General features: G+C 39.0%; 1 long non-coding RNA gene across 1 annotated transcript in view; it reads right to left on the reverse strand.

Moving 5' to 3' along the window:
• The window catches only part of LOC121875384, a 67,608-nt gene that overhangs the window by 25,498 nt on the left and 17,296 nt on the right, over nucleotides 1–24,814 (reverse strand). Inside the window, exon 2 of the long non-coding RNA XR_006090594.1 lies at nucleotides 17,465–17,561. This is a non-coding gene — a long non-coding RNA (uncharacterized LOC121875384). The remainder of the gene's footprint in view (nucleotides 1–17,464; nucleotides 17,562–24,814) is intronic.

Here is a 24,814-nt window from a genome sequence, read left to right on the forward strand (position 1 = left end):
GTTCACGACGATCTTGAAAATCTAATTCCTGGCCGTTGGTTGTGTCAGGATTAAGTTAAAACTGTCTTTCAACCTAACCTAACCTAACCTAACCTAACCTAACCTAACCTAACCTAACCCAACTCCACGATTTTGAAAAAGAGCAAACAGTTTAAAAGACTTCCCGGGAAAGTCCCCTGTGTGTGTTAATCGTTCTAAGAATAATGACGTCAGGTGATAAAGGGATAACTTTTTCTTATTATTGTTACAGGTTAATACAGACATACATACATACATGCATGCATACATACACATACATACATACATACATACATACATAGGGAAACTAATAGTGATACAAGACGTAATTCGTAACCTCAATATAATCAATGAAATAGTTGCACACACACACACACACACACAGACAACCACAATACCACACTCACACACTCTACCACACACTATAACACACTTAACCACACTCTATCACTCACTTTCACTCACTCTCACACACTCAGACAAGACAAGACGGGGAAACATCAAGCCACGAGTGACCAAGGCAAAAGAGGGTAATAAATCCCTCTAATGGGTTATACAGACTAATTTAAAATGTGTTCAATGTTTTTATCCTATTTTGTTAACTTGGTTTGGAAGAAAGAAAGAAATGGGAAGGAAAATAGAAAACAGAAAGAAAAAAAGAAAGAGGAAAGAAAGAAAGAAATGGGAAGGAAGATAGAAAACAGAAAGAAAAAAAGAAAGAGGAAAGGAAAGAAAGAAAGAAAGAAATGGGAAGGAAAATATAAAACAGAAAGAAAAAAGAAAGGAAAGAAAGAAAGAAAGAAAGAAAGAAAGAAATGGGAAGGAAAATAGAAAAGAAAGAAAAAGAAAGAGGAAAGAAAGAAAGAAAGAAAGAAAGAAAGAAAGAGATGGGAAGGAAGAAAGAAAACAGAAGGAAAGAAAAAAGAAAGAAAGAAAAAAAAAGAAAGAAAGAAAGAAAAAAAGAAAGCACAGAGAAAGATGGGAAGGAAGGAAGGAAGGAAGAAAGAAAGATAAAGAGGAAAGAAAGAAAGAAACAAAGAAACAAAGAGGACAGAAAAGAAGAAAGAAAGAAAGAAAGGGGGAAGAACGAGAAAGAAAAACAAAGAAAGGACAGAGAGAGAGAGAGAGAGAGAGAGAGAGGTGATTATTCATATATTCTCAAACATCTCGTTATCCACTACTTAACCCCTTGAGTACGATGCTAGCCCCTTAATTACGATGCCAACCCCTTAATTACGATGCCAACCCCTTAATTACGATGCCAACCCCTTAATTACGATGCCAACCCCTTAAATACGATGCCAACCCCTTAATTACGATGCCAACCCCTTAATTACGCCAACCCTTAATTACGATGCCAACCCCTTAATTACGATGCCAACCCCTTAAATACGATGCCAACCCCTTAATTACGATGCCAACCCCTTAATTACGATGCCAACCCCTTAATTACGATGCCAACCCCTTAATTACGATGCCAACCCCTTAATTACGATGCCAACCCCTTAATTACGATGCCAACCCCTTAATTACGATGCCAACCCCTTAATTACGATGCCAACCCCTTAATTACGATGCCAACCCCTTGAGTCCAAACCTCCCGAATACAATAACATTAAACATTGGTGGTGAAGTTTGCAGAGAAAATAAAACAAAATACTTGACTTTTTTTATTGAAAGTTGTGGAGCTGAGTGCAAAGTCCTCGTCTGTCTGTCTGTCTGTCTGTCTGTGTGTCTGTGTCTTTGATATCTGGAAAGATGACGGACAAGGTGACAGGTCTTTACTATCTACGTCGTATCTGAAGGTCAAGGTCATTGGTCAAAGTTCAAAGTTTAAACAGCTTAGCGTGTCCTTGATAATGGGCTCGCTTTATTGCCGGATCCTAACCTAACCTAATCTCATAACCTAACCTAACCTAATCTCATTACCTAACCTAACCAAACCTAATCTCATAACCTAACCTAACCTAATCTCATAACCTAACCTAACCTAATCTCATAACCTAACCTAACCTAATCTTATAACCTAACCTAACCTAATCTCATAACCTAACCAAACATAATCTCATAACCTACCCTAACCTAATCTCATAACCTAACCTAATCTCATAACCTAACCTAACCTAACCTAACCTAACCTAACCTAATCCCAAAACTACCCTAATTTCACTAAACTCTGTCTGTATGTCTGAACTGAATATACAGTACCAACAGGTGTATATAATGACCTAAAATACAATAGCCTTTAGTGTATAATACAGTACAATATGTGATGATACGTAAACCACATACAATGCCGTCGGCGTGACCTCGTTTAGGGTCAACACGGTACAGAACAATGGTTAGGGGTCCTAGGTCACCAGGTACAGTGTGTGTGTGTGTGTGTAGGTCAGCTTTCTAGAGATGCACACACACACACACACACACACACACACACACACACACACACACACACCTAACAACCATGGTTAATTAGGGACGTGTACAGACCTTGGTTATGTGGAAGGCAAGATGTATTGACAAGCTTCATCAACAGTAGAGCAACGAAGCCTACTCTGCTGACCTCTGACCCACAAGAGTCTTCGATGACCTTTGACCTTTTAGCTGGGGCAGTTAGCGTCTCAGTCAGTCAGCCAGTCAGAACCTCACCCCTGACATTATATATTTGCCAACATCATCCTCGGCAACCTGCAGATCATTGGGATATGACTCGAATTGTTCAATAATTTTAACTGGTAGTACTGGCTGACTGTAACACTGACCACTAACTGACCATCAGGCACTTTAACTGGTGATTCTCCGTATAATCTTCCCTTGCCCACACACACACACACACACACACACACACACACACACACACACACACACACACACACACGTATATACACAAAGCAAAAAAAATGCAAAAAATGCCCTGGCGCAAAACACACACACACACACCACATGCATACACACGAACATACATAAACAGATGCGGATACACACACACACACACACACACACATGCAGGAAAGGTATTTTTATTTGTGATTATCTATCTAATTTTACTACGTCAGCTAAAAAAAAAAGAAAGAGAGATTAAAAGCAAAATTGCGCAGACGACAACAATGCTCTGGCGGGAAGGTCGGTCACTCAGGTAGATGACAGGAGGAAAGGCAAGGCAGGTGTTACTAAGCCTCTCTCTCTCTCTCTCTCTCTCTCTCTCTCTCTCTTGATCTAATAAGTTTTAATCTGGTCTCATTAGTTTTATTTACACTTCCGCGGCATGACCTTCAAATTTAGAGATGGTTAAGTCGAGGGGTGATACACGGGAGAGGTCGAGTTGATCCTCCGTCAGGCGCTGCACCACATACCAAGAGCCATTAACGCCATAACGAACAGCTGATACAAGAACATTAACTCCAATATTACAGTTATTTCCAGTTAATACACTAATTTATATATGATACAGTACCCGTCATATGATAAATTACTGTACCTATTCAATATACTGTAATCTGGTCAATCTGTTATCCACACTGTATCAATTTTATGACGAGAGTACAGACATTACATGGAAATTACTGTATTCGTACTGTATTTTACCAATGACTAGAGTACAGACATTACATGGAAATTACTGTATTCGTACTGTATTTTTTTGTAATATTAATGCCACCTTTACGAGTTTGACACCATAAGACAAATTACTGTATTTTTTTACTGTATTCTCCTACCTGTCCTCATTAAGACCCTTACCACCTGGGGATTACTGTACCTGTACCTGTATCTAACTTCTATCTGCCTTAGTGAATATTGATAAAGTAATAACTGGATATGTAACTGTTTTGCATGGTAGTGTTATGACTGGTGAAATGAGATGTTAAATGTGGTATGTACAGTTAGGTGACTGGTGAGGTGACTGATGGGGGTAACTGGTTAACAATGACATATTTTTAACTGTGGTGACTCTGACTGACTGTTTAACTGACTGGTGAAGGTCCTTAAAAAAATAACTGGTTAATACTGAGGTGATTTTAACTGTGGTGACTCTGACTGACTGTTTAACTGACTGGTAGAGTGGCAAGTAAGATGCGTACGGTGCTGACAGGCGAGTGGTATAAGGTGTTAATGACATAGCAAATTAAAGTCAATCACAGGAGACAGGTTGACTGACGGTGATGTATGTGTTTAGTTAAGACTGTGAGAGAGAGAGAGAGAGAGAGAGAGAGAGAGAGAGAACGTGTGTGTATGTATATATATGTACGTAACAGCTGCACACACACACACACACCAAACATACAAATACACACGAAAACATAATACACACAAACATCCCCATATTTTATACACATACACCCTGTACCTACACACACACACACACACACACACACACACACACACACACACAAACAAACACACTGGTTACGTAGATAAAACAAACGCAACAAATTCATACATTAGTCTGGGAAAATATGAACAAGTTGCAAGAATACTGTTACGCCATTGTAATTAAGGGATCTATCATTGTACTATTCAATGGGTTTATTCATTGTACTCAGTGGGTTGTCATCGTACTCAAGGGGTTAAGTATAGTTACTGGATCAACGATATAAATACATGAGCATTTATTTAGGCAGAGCTGTGCAAGGTAAATCAATATGTGCTCCGCCACCCCTCACCTGGGTAGCGTCTGGAGTCATCACATCACCACACACTACATACTATGAGGGTGATGATGATGATGATGATGATGATGATGATGATGATATCTTGATATTGGTGATGATGATGTCTTGATATTGATGATGATGATGATGATGTTTTGATATTGATGATGATGATGATGATGGATGATGATGATGATGATGATGATAATGATGTCTTGATATTGATGATGATGATGTTTTGATATTGATGATGATGATGATGGATGATGATGATGATGTCTTGATATTGATGATGATGATGATGATGATGTTTTGATATTGATGATGATGATGATGTCTCGATATTGATGATGATGATAATGATGTCTTGATAAGTTGATATTGATGATGATGATAATGATGATGAAAATGATGTCTTGATATTGATGATGGTGTCTTGATAATGATGATGATGATGATAAATGATAATGATGTCTTGATATTGATGATGATGATGATAATGATAATGATGTCTGATATTGGTGATGATGATATCTTGATATTGATGATGATAATGATAATGATATCTTGATATTGGTGATGATGATGATGTCTTTGATATTGATGATGATGATGATGATGATGGATGATGATGATGATGATGATGATGATAATGATGTCTTGATATTGATGAGATGATGTTTTGATATTGATGATGATGATGATGATGATGATGATGATGATAATGATGTCTTGATATTGATGATGATGATGATGATGATAATGATAATGATGTCTTGATATTGGTGATGATATCTTGATATTGATGATGTATTATAATGATAATGATATTCGATATTGGTGATGATGATGATGATGTCTTTGATATTGATGATGATGATGATGGATGATGATGATGATGATGATGATAATGATGTCTTGATATTGATGATGATGATGTTTTGATATTGATGATGATGATGATGATGATGATGTTTTGATATTACGATGACGATGATGGATGATGATGATGATGTCTTGATATTGATGATGATGATGATGATGATGTTTTGATATTGATGATGATGGATGATGTCTTGATTATTGATGATGATGATGGATGATGATGATATGATGTTTTGATATTGATGATGATGATGATGGATGATGATGATGTTTTGATATTGATGATGATGATAATGAGATGTCTTAATGATGATGATGATGATGATGATGATGATGATGATGATGATATCTTGATATTGGTGATGATGATGTCTTGATATTGATGATGATGATGATGATGTTTTGATATTGATGATGATGATGATGATGGATGATGATGATGATGATGATGATAATGATGTCTTGATATTGATGATGATGATGTTTTGATATTGATGATGATGATGATGGATGATGATGATGATGTCTTGATATTGATGATGATGATGATGATGATGTTTTGATATTGATGATGATGATGATGTCTCGATATTGATGATGATGATAATGATGTCTTGATAAGTTGATATTGATGATGATGATAATGATGATGAAAATGATGTCTTGATATTGATGATGGTGTCTTGATAATGATGATGATGAACTACTACAGTACCCAAATGCTCAGGACGATATAATGACGCCTTACGTGTTATTCTCACCAACGTTACATCATATCCTGTAGTCTGAGTTAAGGTTACAGCCATCAACAAAATGACTCCTTTTGTATGATACTCTTGTTTGGCAGTGTGTACCATGACAGTGTGTACCATGACAGTGTGTACCATGACAGTGTGTACAATGACAGTGTGTACCATGACAGTGTGTACCATGACAGTGTGTACCATGACAGTGTGTACCATGACAGTGTGTACCATGACAGGTAAAAATATGACAGTGTGTGCCATGACAGTGTGTACCATGACAGTGTGTACCATGACAGTGTGTACTATGACAGTGTACCATGAGAAGTGTGTATCATGACAGTGTGTACTATGACAGTGTAAATAAAGATAGGTACCATGACAGTGTAACATGAGTGTGTGTAATATGGCAGTGTACCATGACAGTGTGTACCATGACAGTGTGTACCATGACAGTGTGTACCATGACAGTGTACCATGACAGTGTGTGTCATGACAGCAGTGGAAGTGGAAACATGTGCAAAATTATGACAGTGTGTACCATGACAGGTGTACCATGACAGTATAAAAATTATGACAGTGTGTACTACGACAGTGTGTATCATGACAGTGTGTACCATGATGAAAATACCATGACAGTGTGTACCATGACAGTGTACTGCCATGAGTGTGTACTATGACAGTGTACTAAGACAGTGTGTACCATGACAGTGTACCATGACAGTGTGTACCATGACAGTGTACCATGACAGTGTGTACCATGACAGTGTGTACTATGACAGTGTACCATGACAGTGTGTACCATGACAGTACCATGACAGTGTGTACTATGACAGTGTGTACCATGACAGTGTACCATGACAGTGTGTACCACATGACAGTGTGTACCATGACAGTGTACTACGACAGTGTACCAGACAGGTGTACCATGACAGTAATTCATGACAGTGTGTACCATGACAGTGTGTATACCATGACAGAGGCACATGACACAGTGTGTGCTCATGACAAGTGTACCATGACAGTGTACCATGATCAAGGGAAACGCTACAGCACCGTCTCTGGGTAAACACACACACACACACACACACACACACACACACACACACAATAATAATAATAATGAAAATAATATTAATAATAATAACAATAATAACAATAATAGTAATAATGATAATAATAATAATAACAATAATAACAATAATAATAATAATGATGATGATGATGATGATGATGATGATGATGATGATGATGATGATGATAATAATAATAATAATAATAACACGGAGCAAAGATAATCATCCTACCAAGCCTTAAAAAGCAACTTGCGTTTTAGCTAAATTGGAATTTTTTTTTCTGTATAACAATAAAAATTAGTTGACATAAATTAGCTCTGTTTCATTTACGACTTGGTAAGGTTAGCTTAGGTTAGGTTAGGTAAGGTTAGGTTAGGTTAGGTAAGGTTAGGTTAGGTTTGGAAAGGTTAGGTTAGTAATGGTGTTATTTATTTGTAGTTTGTATGATAATTATGGACATGATCTTCAGCATGTATAAAACAGTGGGGAGGAAGATAGCACAGATAGGAGTGTTATCTGCTCCACACGTCCACAGGATGCCACTGTCTCCCCCAGCCCCGGTACACCCCTATCTACACCTATACCTACACACCAGAGCCAGTCACAATAATATGCATACATGTCTATATATACACACAGCTTTCTGAGAATCACACACACACACACACATACACACACACACACACACACACACAGGGTCCGTACACTATACAGTTTCCGTCAATTCAAGTATCGAGTTATGAGTGGACAGTCCCGTTGTGCGGCGGGTACAAGCTGGCCCTTAAGCACAGGTCAACCGGCCCTCAATCACAAGTCAACCGGCCGTCAAGCATAGGTCAACCAGCCCTCAAGCACAGGTCAGCTGGCCCTCAAATAGCACTACATAGTTCCAAGTCACCGCTTGAGTGACTCCATAACTTGGTGGTGGTGATCAATAGCATCATCCACCATGCTCGCCCTCTGTCTCATCCACCACCCATTATGCCCGAACCTTCTCGCTCATATTTGCATTTCCTGTCGCCATCGCTACACCACTTTCTCCACACAAATAATAATTTAGTTTGACACAAATTTTGTTTCCCGGTATACTGGCTGCGTGTACTGACGGGCTGTTGAAAATTCGCATGCATTTTGTTGGGTGTTCGCTGTTATACACAAGCACAAGAACAACATGCTAGCGTTCTCGCATGCATGCATACATACATGCACTAGCATGTGTCAATACATAGGCAAATACATGCACAAAAGCATGCATAAACAAACACACATGCATGCATGCACACTATGCACGTAGAAAAACATATACTGTACAATTGTATAAAAGTACTCGTGCAAACGTCATCACCCAAACAGACATACAGTACAGTAAACACACAAACACAAGCCCACATATATGTAAACACACACACACACACACACACACACACACACACACACACGACTGACAACATTTCCTAGTTGCCTTTCACAACCACACACGACCGTCATAGACACACTAAGCAAAGTCCAGGGCCATCACTGCTGGCGTCCTGCAGCACCACCTCCTTTCTCTCCACCGCTTACAACACTCACACCTCCACCCCCCACACCTCCACCCCACACCCCCACCCTCACACCACACCCCACCCCTCACACCTCCACCCCCACACCTCCACCCTCACACCACCCCTCACACCTCTCACACCCCACCCCTCACACCCCACCCTCACACTCTGCCCTCTCACACCTCCACCCCTCACACCTCCACCCCACCCCACCTCTCACACCAACTAACCTAAATCCAACCAAACCGTAACAGCCCTGACCAAATCCAAACCCGGACAATATCCTCAACAAAAACACCAAACACAATCTAGACTCCATCGCCTCTATCACAAATTTACAAGATTCAACACACATTAAAAAAAAACAGCAATTCAGTGGAGGAACAACGCTCTATCTTTTGTGACGACACCACCATAATAAAAACAAAAAATATATATAATCCAACTAATTCCTGTACCACCCCCCATCCCCCCCCCGCCGAAAAAACAATTACAATATCCACTACACCAATTTATAACACGTAATCACCTACCACGATCCGGGCAATAATAATAAATCACATTAATCCCAGAAAGGTATAAAAATATATAATAATAATATCCAGAGTAACAATTTAAGACACGGAAAGGGGGGGAAAAATTGGAGACAATGTTAAGAGGGTCGGGCATAACGAACCAGCCACCGGGGGCAACATTCTCCGTTCTACCTGATATCTGGGTTCACTTCACACTACTACTACTACTACTACTACTACTACTATTACCACTATTACTACCACTATTACTATTTTTTTTAACTTGGCCTCCATCCTCCCCTAACAGCCACACCTTCGATACCATTTTATTACCTTAATATTAAATATCCTAATACATAAGTAATATCCTAGCTGTGTTGAGTTAGTTGAGCCGCAGATCTATGCGGCATTCAGTGACTGTAGCCTCATAGTCACTATCTGCAACTGTTGTCGGCTTTGGGGCCAATGCTCTCGTTCCCCTGAGGCAGAGTAAAGCAGACCTAAGGAGAGAGAAGGACAGTCGACATCTCATCCAGGCTGTAACATAACTTCTGGGCTGCTGCTTCTGTTCGGATAGTACCTCCGCGAGTCTGGCGTAGAAACATCTTGCACTTGGTCCCATCCCACCAGAGGTTGTGAACACTCGAGGAGTGAAGCTGCCTTGATCAACGTTCTGAATTCTCTCCCCATATGCCCTTATCTTGTCGTTCTCGTTCCTCCTGTGTGCAGCATCGAGAGCTAGGTTACGGTGACATGCGGCCATGGGATCAAAAATCCTGATGTTGAAGAAGGCTCACTGTCCCCGCGTCCAGAATCCTCGAGCACTGACGTCCACACGGGCTTCGTTAGATGTGTTTGAAGTCCTATGTTGGAAGATCTCACCGTCCAATGGAAGGAGGGTCGGTTCTACCCTGACATCACGACAGATTTCCTTCAACATATTATTACTACTACTACTACTACTACTACTATCTACCACTACTACTAAACTTCTCCTACTACCACAACTACAACTATGATCAAAATTGTTTTAATCTGACACGAGAGAAAATATGCGATCTAACTCAATGGAATGTGATAATGCAATAGTGTAAAGTCTTGACACACACACACACACACACACACACACACACGCGTATTACTCCAGTATTATGTGAGCGTCCCTCCACGAGCATTTCCGCTAAGACACTTCAGTAATTCCCTTCTCTAGTGGAAAATTAAATACCACGAGATAATATTAATTCCTCACAAAAAAATTATATATATATATATTTTTTTGCAATTTTCTTTTTAATGCTTGTTTATTTTGTTATTGTTCTGTTTAACAAATAAAAGTCTCACTATTATGCATCATCATCATAATCACCATCACTTTCATCATTATCATCACCATCATCATCATCATCATCATCATCATTTTCATCATTATCATCTTCACCATCATCATCATCATTTTCATCATTATCATCTTCACCATGATCATTTTCATCATTATCAACTTCACCATCACCATTATCATCATCATCATATACAACTACACTACAAACACCATTATAAGCATCACCATCATCATACACACCAATAACTATACCACTATCATCATCATCATCATTATACACACCATCACCACCACTACGTATTATCACCATCAACTACAAGATCACTGTCCCTCCCGCCACTCAAGAGTTACAATCAGCTGGTACTGGCGGATCGGGGTGGAACGGGGCGGGGCGGGGCGGGGCGGGGACGGGCGGGTAGGGTCAGCTGTTTTTTTGTTTACTTTGATATATTTTTATTGGTCACTTCACCTTATATGCACCTGGGAGGAAGGTTAATATGCCGAGAGGTATAGGCTGAGGTGTGTGACGAGCCACCACACACACACACACACACACACACACACACACACACACACACACACACACACACACACACACACACACCATCCCTCAGTGACCTCCACCACCAAGCACTGGAAAGGTTTGACAGTGGACTACTGCACCACCCTCGCCATCGCCACCTCCTGCCACCTGCAACCCCCCACCCACCTCGCGCAGTCCGCCACTACAACAAAATTCAGCCCATAAGAGCCCGCACCGATAGATATAAGAACAGCACCATCCCATCTATTGTTAAAATAATAAACAACTCCTGATTTATGTACTGTACAGCCCTGTAAATGTATTCAATGCATATTATATCATTATGTCTAAATCAAATGTAAGTGAATATTTTCAGCCACCGTCTGCAACTCTATTAATAAACCGTTTATTATTATTATTATTACACACACACACACACACACACACACAGCCACGTAGGTCACACGTGTCACCGTCACTAATAACTTAAATAATCGATGTTTACCCCCCTTGAGTACGATGACTTAACCCCCTGAGTACGATGACACCTTGCGTACGATGACTTAACCCCCTGAGTACGATGACACCTTGCGTACGATGACTTAACCCCCTGAGTACAATGACAACACCTAGAGTACGATGACTTAACCCCCTGAGTACGATGACAACACCTAGAGTACGATGACATAATCCTTTGAGTAAGATATATTAAGACTGTCTACGTCATTGTACTCAAGGTGCTGTCATCGTACTCAAGGGGTTAACATGACACCACCATGTACTTGGGCATCGAGGCAATGGCTTATCGATACAGTATCTTATCTCTAGCAACCCGTCAAGCGATTCCTTCTCCTATCGTCTGCCTAAACCTCACCAGCACCAGCGATCAATAGCGCCTGGCGTTCCCCCTCCAACCAACAACACCTCTACAAAACCTGCTCCACCCAGACGAACGTTCGCCTGTCGTCTGTGGCATTCTTAAAACGTTTAATATTTGTATTACCTTTCCAACCTTGTGCCTATCTAGATCAAGTTTGTCCCTAACCTAACCTAACCAAACCTAACCATAGTCAAAACGTATCCTGTCTAACCAAATCTAACCCAACTTAACCATAGTCACAACGTATCCTGTCTAACCTAACCTAACCTAACCTAACCATACTCAAAATGTATCCTGTGTTTGATCTTACCTAACCTAATCTAACCTAACACAATTCCTCGTTCTTACCGTGACCACTCAGCTCCGGGTTCTGGCTATCAATTGACCCAGTTTTTACCGTTTCTCCGCCTCCCAGGTCACGACCTTTAACTTGGTAGGGGTCGTCTCAGAAGCACGACTAAACTGACACTTGGAAGTAATAATAATAATAATAATAATAATAATAATAATAATAATAATAATATAATAATATAATAATAATAATAATAATATAATAATAATAATAATAATAATAATAATAATAATAATATAATTGATAATAAAAATAATAATAATAATAATAATAATAATAATAATAATAATAATATAATTAATAACAATAAAAATAATAATAATAATAATAATAACAATAATAATAATAATAATAATAATAATAACAATAATAATAATAATAATAATAATAGTGATCTCATGTTCTCCCGCGTGTGTGTGTACCGTTACCTGTGATGACGTCAGGTTTAATGAACGCTGAGAATGTTAATGATGTTTTTTTACTTAAAACCTTGAAGGCAATAGGGGAATTAAAGATAATGTATGATAAGATAACATTAGTCCACCAACAGTTAACCATAGTTGTTATCTTTCTAATCTTTTTAATTAGTTTCTTGTTATTTTTATCTGTTTTGTTTTTGTTTGTTTTTTACTTGTTTTTTTTTACGTTACGTTTACTTGGAAATACATAGTATATATATATAGTTAACATGTATTATTATTAGCTTAACAATAGTGATTTTAGTATGTCATTCTTATAGCTACATATGTATGAGATATTCTGAACACATTATTATTTGTATTATTATTGTTGTTGTTGTTGTTGTTGTTGTTATTAGTTTAAATGAGGTAGTTAGTGACGATGTATCTACCTATTCACAACATGCCAGTAGAATAAATTTTCTTGCTTATGAATAGTTTAATACCGATCCTATCACACCTTAAGTCAAATTTAGGTTAGGTTTGGTTAGATTAGGTTAGCTTTGGTTAGGATAGGTCAGGTTAGCTTAGGTTAGGTTAGGTCAGCTCAGGTTAGGTTAGGTTAGCTTAGGGTAGGTTAGGTTAGGTTAGGTTAGGTTAGGTTAGGTCAGGCTAGGTTAGGTCAGGTCAGGTTAGGTTAGGTTAGCTTAGGGTAGATTAGGTTAGGTTAGCTTAGGTTAAGTGAATACATCAGCCCTGACCTGCACCAATACTGTCTACTACTGAGTAACTCATGGAAAACCTTTAGTGAATTTTGGCTTGACTTATCCAAAAATTATTCCTTTATACAATATAATACAAACACAAGCAGAAATCGGTGGTTTATTTCTCGGTAAAGTCTGTGTGTGTGTGTGTGTGTGTGTGTGTGTGTGTGTGTGTGTGTGTGTGTGTGTGTGTGTGTGTCATAAAACCGATAGAGGAAACAAACAGAGAGACATGTTACTACTTCTGACAAATCCCTCTGGATATAACATAACTCTTCCCTAATTGTAACCTCGGAGCGTCACACACACACACACACACAAAGTTCCTTAAACGCAAAACCAACTGTCATTTACATAATCCCACTGTAAATAATTACTCGTCTAACATCTTTTACATATTCCCTGTAAAAATATATAAGAACATAAGAACATAAGAAAATAAGGAATCTGCAATAGGCTGGTTGGCCTGTGCATGGCAGCTCCTGTCGAGAGTTAATATCACTCTATCATCCATGAATCTATCTAGCCTCCTTTTGAAACTTTCCAGAGTTCCCGCACTAGCTACAAAGTTGCTAAGCTTGTTCCACTCGTCCACCAACCTATTTGTGAACCAGTTTCTTCCTATCTCCTCAAGTATACAGTTCTAACATCAAATCGTTTCCTAAATAATGAAGATTTTTATTTCCAACCCAAACTCAAACAGGTACAGTACGTGTCGGCTATCATGGGTCAAATTGTCAAAATATCAACAATAATAACAATAATTCTTTTTCTTCTTCAATAATAAAATCTTCTTTTTCTTCTTCTTCTTCAATTGTTCTTCTTCTTGTTCTTCTTCTTCTTCTCATCATCATCATCACTACACCCACCATATTAATCACCACACTAATATTTTTCGCCATAAGGAAGAACATTACCGATAATCAAATACCTCAGACTTAAAGGAAGAGACTCGACAATTTATCTGTACGTGAAGACAAAGAGTGTACTATAATTTGACAAGTTAACGATGCACTTATGTATGGACTCAATCTTAGCTCACAAGGCACTTCAGTAACCCAACTCAGTATGCATAGTGTCAGTTCAGGTGTACAGTAAGTGGATGTGGATATGGGTGTGGATGTGGGAGTGGGTGTGGGTGTGTGGGTGTTCTTATGCATTAGGTCGAGTAAATAACGGGTCGCTCCACCACAAAATCACCTTCTCGCCCCCTACTTGCTTGAGATAATGACGCTCGAATCACTGTTATTTCTATCTCTCGTTATCTCGTCTCTCTCTCTCTCTCTCTCTTCCTCTCTCTCTCTCTCTCTCGTTATCTCGTCTCTCTCTCTCTCTCTCTTCCTCTCTCTCTCTCTCTCTCTTCCTCTCCCTCTCTCTCTCTCACCACCTCCTCCCACTAATACCTCACGCCCCTCTCAACCCATTCAAGGACCACAGGTAAACGACCCACTGCACTCGTTAATCACCAGGTGTAGATAAACACACCTGTAATGCACTATACAGTACAAGGCTAAGACGTGAGGAAGTTACGTCGTGCACCATGAACTCCTGTGCAGATGGTTTTTTTTTCCTTTTATTTCCCTCTCTTTTTTCCTCTCCTCTTCTCCCCCATTCTTCCTCCTCCTACTCTGGTTCCCTCTTCTCCCCCATTCTTCCTGATAAGTAAGACTGAGGCAAAACACCCGGGTAATATGTGGGTTTTACCTGACTGGATCCTGTCATCTATCAATACCTCCAGGATTTATCGCTGTAGAAGAAGAAGAAGAAGAAGAAGAAGAAGAAGAAGAAGAAGAAGAAGAAGAAGAAGAAGAAGAAGAAGAAGAAGAAGAAGAAGAAGAAGAAGAAGAAGAAGAAGAAGAAGAAGAAGAAGAAGAGGAGGAGGATCTTCACGATGTCCCAAATATTCAACTAAAAAAATAAACCCTAAATTCTTATCTCTTATCTTTCCTCACCTCAAAACTATTATCCAATATATTACAAAAAAAATAATAAAAAAAAATAATAAAAAAATAAATAATAAATAAAAAAATAATGAATAACTAAATAAATAATAAAAATAAATAAATACAATAAATAATAGTAAAAAAAAAATTCCCAAGCTGCATTATGAAAGGTGAGAAAATTCTGGGTATTTAATATCTTAGAACATATAGTTAAGCCAGTATTTATAGTCATTAAATGGAGACATACAAAGGCCATACATTATACTGTGTTATGGTGCAAGTATACATAGATGCCTTACAAACACACAGACACACACACACACACACACACACACACACACACACACACAAACACACAGACACACACACACACACGGAAAAATATTTAAAGTACAGGTATTGAACAGTATGAGTGGGAGTGAGGGAGGTAGAGTGTGTTGGAGGTTGTGTGGGAGTGAGGGAAGTAGAGTGTGTTGGAGGTTGTGTGGAAGTGAGGGAGGTAGAGTGTGTTGGAGGTTGTGTGGGAGTGAGGGAGGTAGAGTGTGTTGGAGGTTGTGTGGGAGTGAGGGAGGTAGAGTGTGTTGGGAGTACTTGGTGTTATTATATTACTTATGCTGCCATGAAGGTTAAGTGTTAGTCTACTTGAGAGAGAGAGAGAGAGAGAGAGAGAGAGAGAGAGAGAGAGAGAGAGAGAGAGAGAGAGAGAGAGAGAGAGAGAGAGAGAGAGAGAGAGAGAGAGAGAGAGAATATATAAATAACACATCTCAAACTGCGTCTATAAACCACAAAACACCAAAATCCACCAAACGGGTTGAAAATATAATCGGATGGCTATACAACCCAAGGATTCCACCTAACGAAACCCACAATATACATCATTTATCTACGCTGGGCAGATCTTTTGTGTAATCCTATTGACAAACTTGGATGGGATAGACGAAGGAATAAATGCAAATCAATATACATGTACCTACCTTGCATAACCAGTAGGGGGCATACAAGGCATAGTAGACAATGCCCTTGAAGTGTTTGGTGGCAGAAATGTACAGATAGCAATTATAAATTATCTCATGTGTATAGGATAAGGGCGGATGAGTCACACTGGCCTGACTGACCTTAAAGTGGACGGAAGTGAAGATAAACAGACACAAATAAACATAAATCCCCCCCCCCCTTAATCATGAGGGTGGGGAGGGGAGGGAGAGGGTAAGGGGGAAGGTGGGGTGGAAGGGAAAGTGGGGGAGAGGGGGTGGGAGACAGGGTGGGGGGGAGAGAGGGGGTTGGAGGGGTGAGGGTTTGATTTTTTTATTTTGCCACTTACAGCGGCTACTTTATTGTGCACCCCACACTCATCCTGTGAGCGGTAGCGCAAAAGGATTACAGAGTAGAGTTTACTGTACAACGGGTCATAATAATTAACCCCCGTTGTCAGGATATTATGGCACTGAATGTTACACAGTATTTTATTTACATTATTTGTTTAGTTCTATACATAAAGGGTAACTTATTCACAAATGCGTGAGTACAGGCGTGTGAGGCAGTATGTCTGGCCGCACACTTTGTTATTCACATTTGCGTGAGAAGTATTCAAGCACATTGTGTATTTGGTTCTGTACATAAGAACTGATATAGTTACTAAGTGCAAAAAAGTGGATACAATCTTAATATGTCGGCTATCTTGCCATTAGAGATGAAGTGTTGTGCCATTTCACACACAGTGTGCTTGGACCTGTCCCTAAAAGGTTCTATCTTCACACAGTGAGGGGTCGGGTGGTGAGGGGAATGGGGGAGAGAGTGGTGGTGAGGGAGGCATGAAAAACAAACACTGATCGTACCTTGAATACTGGCATGGAAGGGCGTGGCCGTCTGATGAGTGGTGGGTGGATGGTGGGTAGGCGTCTTCTAGGAGCAAGCACTGCCTCCCGCGTTAACCTGAGGAAGAAGAACGTTAGTACCACACCAGTCAAGTCACGGCCTCACGGGTTCAATCACTCATGTCAAACTGTTTCACTGCTCACGATGCACTACTATTACTACTACTACTATTGCTACTTTTTCTTCCTTTTTTTATAACGTGGCCTCCAGCCTCCCCCAATAGCCACACCTTCGCCGCCATTTTATTACCTTAAAATTAAATATCCTAATACATAAGTAGCTATCCTAGCTGTGTTGAGTTAGTTGAGCCGCAGATCTATGTGGCATTCAGTGACTGTTGCCTCATAGTCAATATCTGCAACTGTTGTCGGCTTTGAGGCCGATGCTCTCGTTTCCCTGAGCCAGAGCAAAGCCGACCGAAGGAGAGAGAAAGACAGTCGACATCTCATCCAGGCTGTAACATAACTTCTGGGCTGCTGCTTCTGTTCGGAGATCACCTCGGCGAGTCTGGTGTAGAAACATCTTGCACTTGGGCCCATCCCACCAGAGGTTGTGAACACCAGAGGAGTGAAGCTGCCTTGATCAACGTTCTGAATTCTCTCCCATTATGCCCTTATCTTGTCGTTCTCGTTCCTCCTGTGTGCAGCATCGAGAGCTGTTGGAGCAGCATTTATTAGTACTACACTTTCAGGTTGAGTAGACTCACTGCTATCATTTAGGATATCATCGGGCGGCTGGGTCCCGGCGATATCCACTGTGGCCTCCTGTGTCGGCTCCCTGCCATACTGGTTGAGACAATTGTTTCCCTTTCTGCAAACCACACATGGTCGGTTGTTTCTCGCACACTCACAGCTAGTGCAGTTTTGGTACTGGCTAGCACAGACACAACAATGTGTGTTGCCCAGCATAGTGTTTCCGCACCTTGGGCTAGTTACGTCCGCTTCGGTCCCATACAGAAGAATAAACTAGTTCTTATGAGGAAAGGGTGGAGAGGTGACAGGTTGGACTGCTGTGTCCAGGTAGTAGGGGCATACGTGCGCGCGTGGGTGTGTAGGCGGGCGACAATCCACACATCAGAATGATACACTGGGAGCAAGAATTGTCACACCTAACACTTGTTTATATATCCTTGGCAGAAATAACCACTATTTCTATGGTCGCACTGGTGTAATATTAGTTATATATACTCACTACTACTACAATTTCTTCATTAAGGTGGCCTCCAGTCTCCCTCAATAGCCACACCTTCACCGCCATTTTATTACTACTATTACAACAACTACTACTACTACCACTACTTCTGTATTACCTTACTACCTACCGTCATCCATCAATAACTACAGCAACACCCATCATTATCTGCACCAACACTCATGACTAATTATTGAACTACTCATGACCAATCACCACACCTACCGTATCGTGACTACTTAACCACCCAAGAAGAAAATTAATAAGGTGAATTCTAGTTTAATTTGTGTGTTAATTTTGGATGTTGTCTTTGTGTTTTTACGAGAGTCAAGCAGAACAAGAACAAGACGAACAAGAACAAGACGAACAAGAACAAGACGAGCAAGAACAAGACGAACAAGAACAAGAACAAAAACAACAATCCAGGCCAGCACGTGATTAACACTGACCCCCCGCCCCTTTTCGAATCTCAAGAACACTGACGAGGAAAAGTTTGACAAGGTGACGTCACGAGACAGGATGATTTAACATTAACATGAAAATACACTACATAGAAGAGCGACCCCCACATACATATGAACGTGTGTGTGTGTGTGTGTGTGTGTGTGTGTGTGTGTGTGTGTAATCGTACATACACCTAAAAGTTTACATTCTATCAGTCTATCATTCCTTACTCCTCTCCTTTCTGGGGGAAGGAGAGAGGAGAGAGAAGAGAAGGAGGCGGCGGGGAGGAGGGGTAGGAAGGGGTGAGGGAGAGGCAGGGAAGGTGAGGGAGGAAGGGAGGGGGGGGGAAATGGGTGATGGAGTATTAGGACGCACTAGTAGAGAGAGAGGCGGAAGCGTGGCGCAATACATCTCTGTAGCCAAAGACAAGAAAAGGACGAACTAACATAACCCCCACACACACACACACACACACACACACACACACTCAGTTCACTTTGCATATGTTTCATTCTCTAGATTTATCCCTAGTACCATGTGAATATCCCTAGACACCCCCCACTGTACCTGATAACTACCACCAAGTACAGTACCTCCTGAGAGACAAATACGCACTACAAAAGGACTGTAGCCTCATACCCGCCTTTCTATATTGACTTACTGATACATACTTTCCAGAAGAGGGATTTTATGACGGAATATTCCTTACTGATTTCCCGTTGGTGTTATTCTAGCCTTTACCACAGCCAATGACCAACACATATATAATGGTTTGGTTAGGTTTGGTTAGGTTAGGTTTGGTTAGGTTAGGTTAGGTTAGGTTTGGTTAGGTTTGGTTAGGTTTGGTTTGGTTAGGTTAGGTTAGGTTGGTAAGGGTTTGGTTAGGTTAGGTTACATACATACATACATACATACACATACATACATACATACATGACATACTGTACATTACATACATACATACATACATACATACATACTGTACACCATCCTTGACCAACGAAGGGTCAAGACGTACCTGGCGCTCCTCTGGAGCAGCCAGGTCAACTACTGGTTGCCCATACCAACCCCCTCCTGAACCCTCCTCCCCACCGGAATATCAACAAGTTCTCGCCAGAAGTTACTATTTCATTTAGGAAAGGAATGAACCAGTGTTAAACAGAGGAACAGTGGTGAACAGTGCTTAGTCAGTGAGAACAACTCAACAGTAACAGTCGTACCCAAGTTAACCTTCACACAGTGAGGTCCCAGGTACCCAGTGATAATGGCCCGCGAGACCCAACAACAACCACCAATGTGTTAATCCGTCTACGATAGGAAGGCTGGGACCAAACCTCACTCATATAACACCATCTGTGAGGGAATTACTACACCACATGTCCTCTATAACACCTATATGAGGAATTACTACACCACGTCAAGTCCCTCATCACACCATCTGTGAGGGAATTACTACACCACGTCAGGCCCCATAACACCATCTGTGAGGGAGTTACTACACCACGTGATGCCCCAACACCATCTGTGAGAGTTACTTACACCACGTGAGGCCCCTCATAACACCATCTGGAGTAATTACTACACCACGAGGTCCCTCATAACACCATCTGTGAGGTAATTACTACACCACGAGGTCCTCACACCATCTGTGAGGAATTACTACACCACGTGAGGTCCCTCATAACACCATCTGTGAGGTAATTACTACACCACGTGAGGTCCCTCATAACACCATCTGTGAGGGAATTACTACACCACGAGGCCCTCATGACACCATCTGCGAGGGAATTACTACACCACGCCAGGTCCCTCAAAACACCATCTGAGGGAACTACTACACCACGTGAGTTCCTCCTAACACCATCTGGGAGGGAGTTACTACACTACGAGTTTGCTGTTCAACACGTACATTAATCTGTATGTTCACTGTATGTTCCTTTACTTTTCTCTAATGAAGGCTTTTGTTAAACCACCAATGTATGTAATAAGTCATTTATGTCCAATGTATATTTTCAGCCTTCGCTGCAGAATTTTTCAATAAACCGTTAATTATTATTATTATTATTATTATTACACATACTGTACATACATACATACATACTGTACATACACATACATACATACATATATATATATTACATACATACATACATACATATATATACTACTTACATACATACATACTGTACATACATACATACACACATACATACATACATACATACATACATACTACATACATACATATACTGTATACATACATACATACATACATACATCTTACTGCGTACATACATACATACATACACAATATATACATACATACTGTACATACATGCATACATACTGTACATACATGCATACATACTGTACATACATACATTACTGTACATACATACATACATACATACATACTGTACATACATACAAACATACAAACATACATCATACATTATTATTATCATCATTATCAATAATATCATATTATTCTTATTCCTATTAAAATCAATACTATAGTCACTACCATCATTACCACCATCACCATCATTACCACCATTAATATCATTACAGCACCATCATTACCACCATTACCATCATTACCACCATCACCATCATTACCACCATTAATATAATTACCACCATTTATATCATTACTACCACCATTAATATCATTACAGCACCATCATTACCACCATTCCATCATTACCACCATTATATCATACATCACCATCATTACCACCATTAATATCATTACATCACCATCATTACCTCATTAATATCATTACATCACCATCATTACCACCATTAATATCATTACATCACCATCATTACCACCATTAATATCATTACTACCACCATTAATATCATTACATCTCATCATTACCACCATTAATATCATTACATCACCATCATTCATTAATATCATTACATCACCATCATTACCACCATTAATATCATTACATCACCATCATTACCACCATTAATATCATTACTACCACCATTAATATCATTACATCACCATCATTACCACCATTAATATCATTACATCACCATCATTACCACCATTAATATAATTACATCACCATCATTACCACCATTAATATCATTACATCACCATCATTACCACCATTAATATCATTACATCACCATCATTACCACCATTAATATCATTACATCACCATCATTACCATCATTAATATCATTACATCACCATCATTACCACCATTAATATCATTTCTACCAATTATATCATTACATCACCATCATTACCACCATTAATATCATTACATCACTCATTACCACCATTAATATCATTACATCACCATCATTACCACCATTAATATCATTACATCACCATCATTACCACCATTAATATCATTACATCACCATCATTACCACCATTAATATAATTACATCACCATCATTATCATTACATCACCATCATTACCACCATTAATATCATTACATCACCATCATTACAATTAATATCATTCATCACATTACCACCATTAATATCATTACATCACCATCATTACCACCATTAATATCATTACTACCACCATTAATATCATTACATCACCATCATTACCACCATTAATATCATTACATCACCATCATTACCACCATTAATATCAATACATCACCATCATTACCACCATTAATATCATTACCACCATTAATATCATTACATCACCATCATTACCACCATTAATATCATTACATCACCATCATTACCACCATTAATATCATTACATCATCATCATTACCACCATTAATATCATTACATCACCATCATTACCACCATTAATATCATTACATCACCATCATTACCACCATTAATATCATTACATCACCATCATTACCACCATTAATATCATTACATCACCATCATTACCACCATTAATATCATTACATCACCATCATTACCATCACTAATATCATTACATCACCATCATTACCACCATTAATATCATTACATCACCACCATTACCACCATTAATATCATTACATCACCATCATTACCACCATTAATATCATTACATCACCATCATTACCATCATTAATATCATTACATCACCATCATTACCACCATTAATATCATTACATCACCATCATTACCATCGTTAATATCATTACATCACCATCATTACCATCATTAATATCATTACATCACCATCATTACCACCATTAATATCATTACATCACCATCATTACCATCATTAATATCATTACATCACCATCATTACCACCATTAATATCATTACATCACCATCATTACCACCATTAATATCATTACATCACCATCATTACCATCATTAATATCATTACATCACCATCATTACCATCATTAATATCATTACATCACCATCATTACCACCATTAATATCATTACATCACCATCATTACCATCATTAATATCATTACATCACCATCATTACCACCATTAATATCATTACATCACCATCATTACCATCATTAATATCATTACATCACCATCATTACCACCATTAATATCATTACATCACCATCATTACCACCATTAATATCATTACATCACCATCATTACCACCATTAATATCATTACATCACCATCATTACCACCATTAATATCATTACATCACCATCATTACCACCATTAATATCATTACATCACCATCATTACCACCATTTATATCATTACATCACCATCATTACCACCATTAATATCACATCACCATCATTACCACCATTAATATCATTACATCACCATCATTACCACATTAATATCATTACATCACCATCATTACCACCATACATCACCATCATTACCACCATTAATATCATCACCATCATTACCACCATTAATATCATTACATCACCATCATTACCATCATTAATATCATTACATCACCATCATTCACCATTAATATCATTACATCACCATCATTACCACCATTAATATCATTACATCACCATCATTACCACCATTAATATCATTACATCACCATCATATCATCATACATCACCATCATTACCACCATTAATATCATTACATCACCATCATTACCACCATTAATATCATTACATCACCATCATTACCACCATTAATATCATTACATCACCATCATTACCACCATTAATATCATTACATCACCATCATTACCACCATTAATATCATTACATCACCATCATTACCATCATTAATATCATTACATCACCATCATTACCATCATTAATATCATTACATCACCATCATTACCATCATTAATATCATTACATCACCATCATTACCATCATTAATATCATTACATCACCATCATTACCATCATTAATATCATTACATCACCATCATTATTGCAGCTGGACAAATAAGACCAAAGTCCCACCAACATGATCGGTCTCCACCCACCTCCAGCAATTCGCCTTGAGACGTAATTAAAGCATTTGTGGCGACGGCAAATTACAAAGGTTTCACCATTTGCGGCCCAACACATTTTCTCTCGATCTATTTTCATCATTTGGCGAAAAAAAGAGAAATATATATATATATAGTCATTGAGAATCGAATATAGTTGATGAGGCGATTTTAAACATCACTTTAATTCAGGCAGAGAGAGAGAGAGAGAGAGAGAGAGAGAGAGAGAGAGAGAGAGAGAGAGAGTTGTATATGTGTGCGCGCCATCAAACCATCGGTG

Source organism: Homarus americanus, unplaced genomic scaffold, assembly GCF_018991925.1.
Source record: "Homarus americanus isolate GMGI-L3 unplaced genomic scaffold, GMGI_Hamer_2.0 scaffold56241, whole genome shotgun sequence".
In the NCBI taxonomy this organism is placed as follows: domain Eukaryota; kingdom Metazoa; phylum Arthropoda; class Malacostraca; order Decapoda; family Nephropidae; genus Homarus; species Homarus americanus.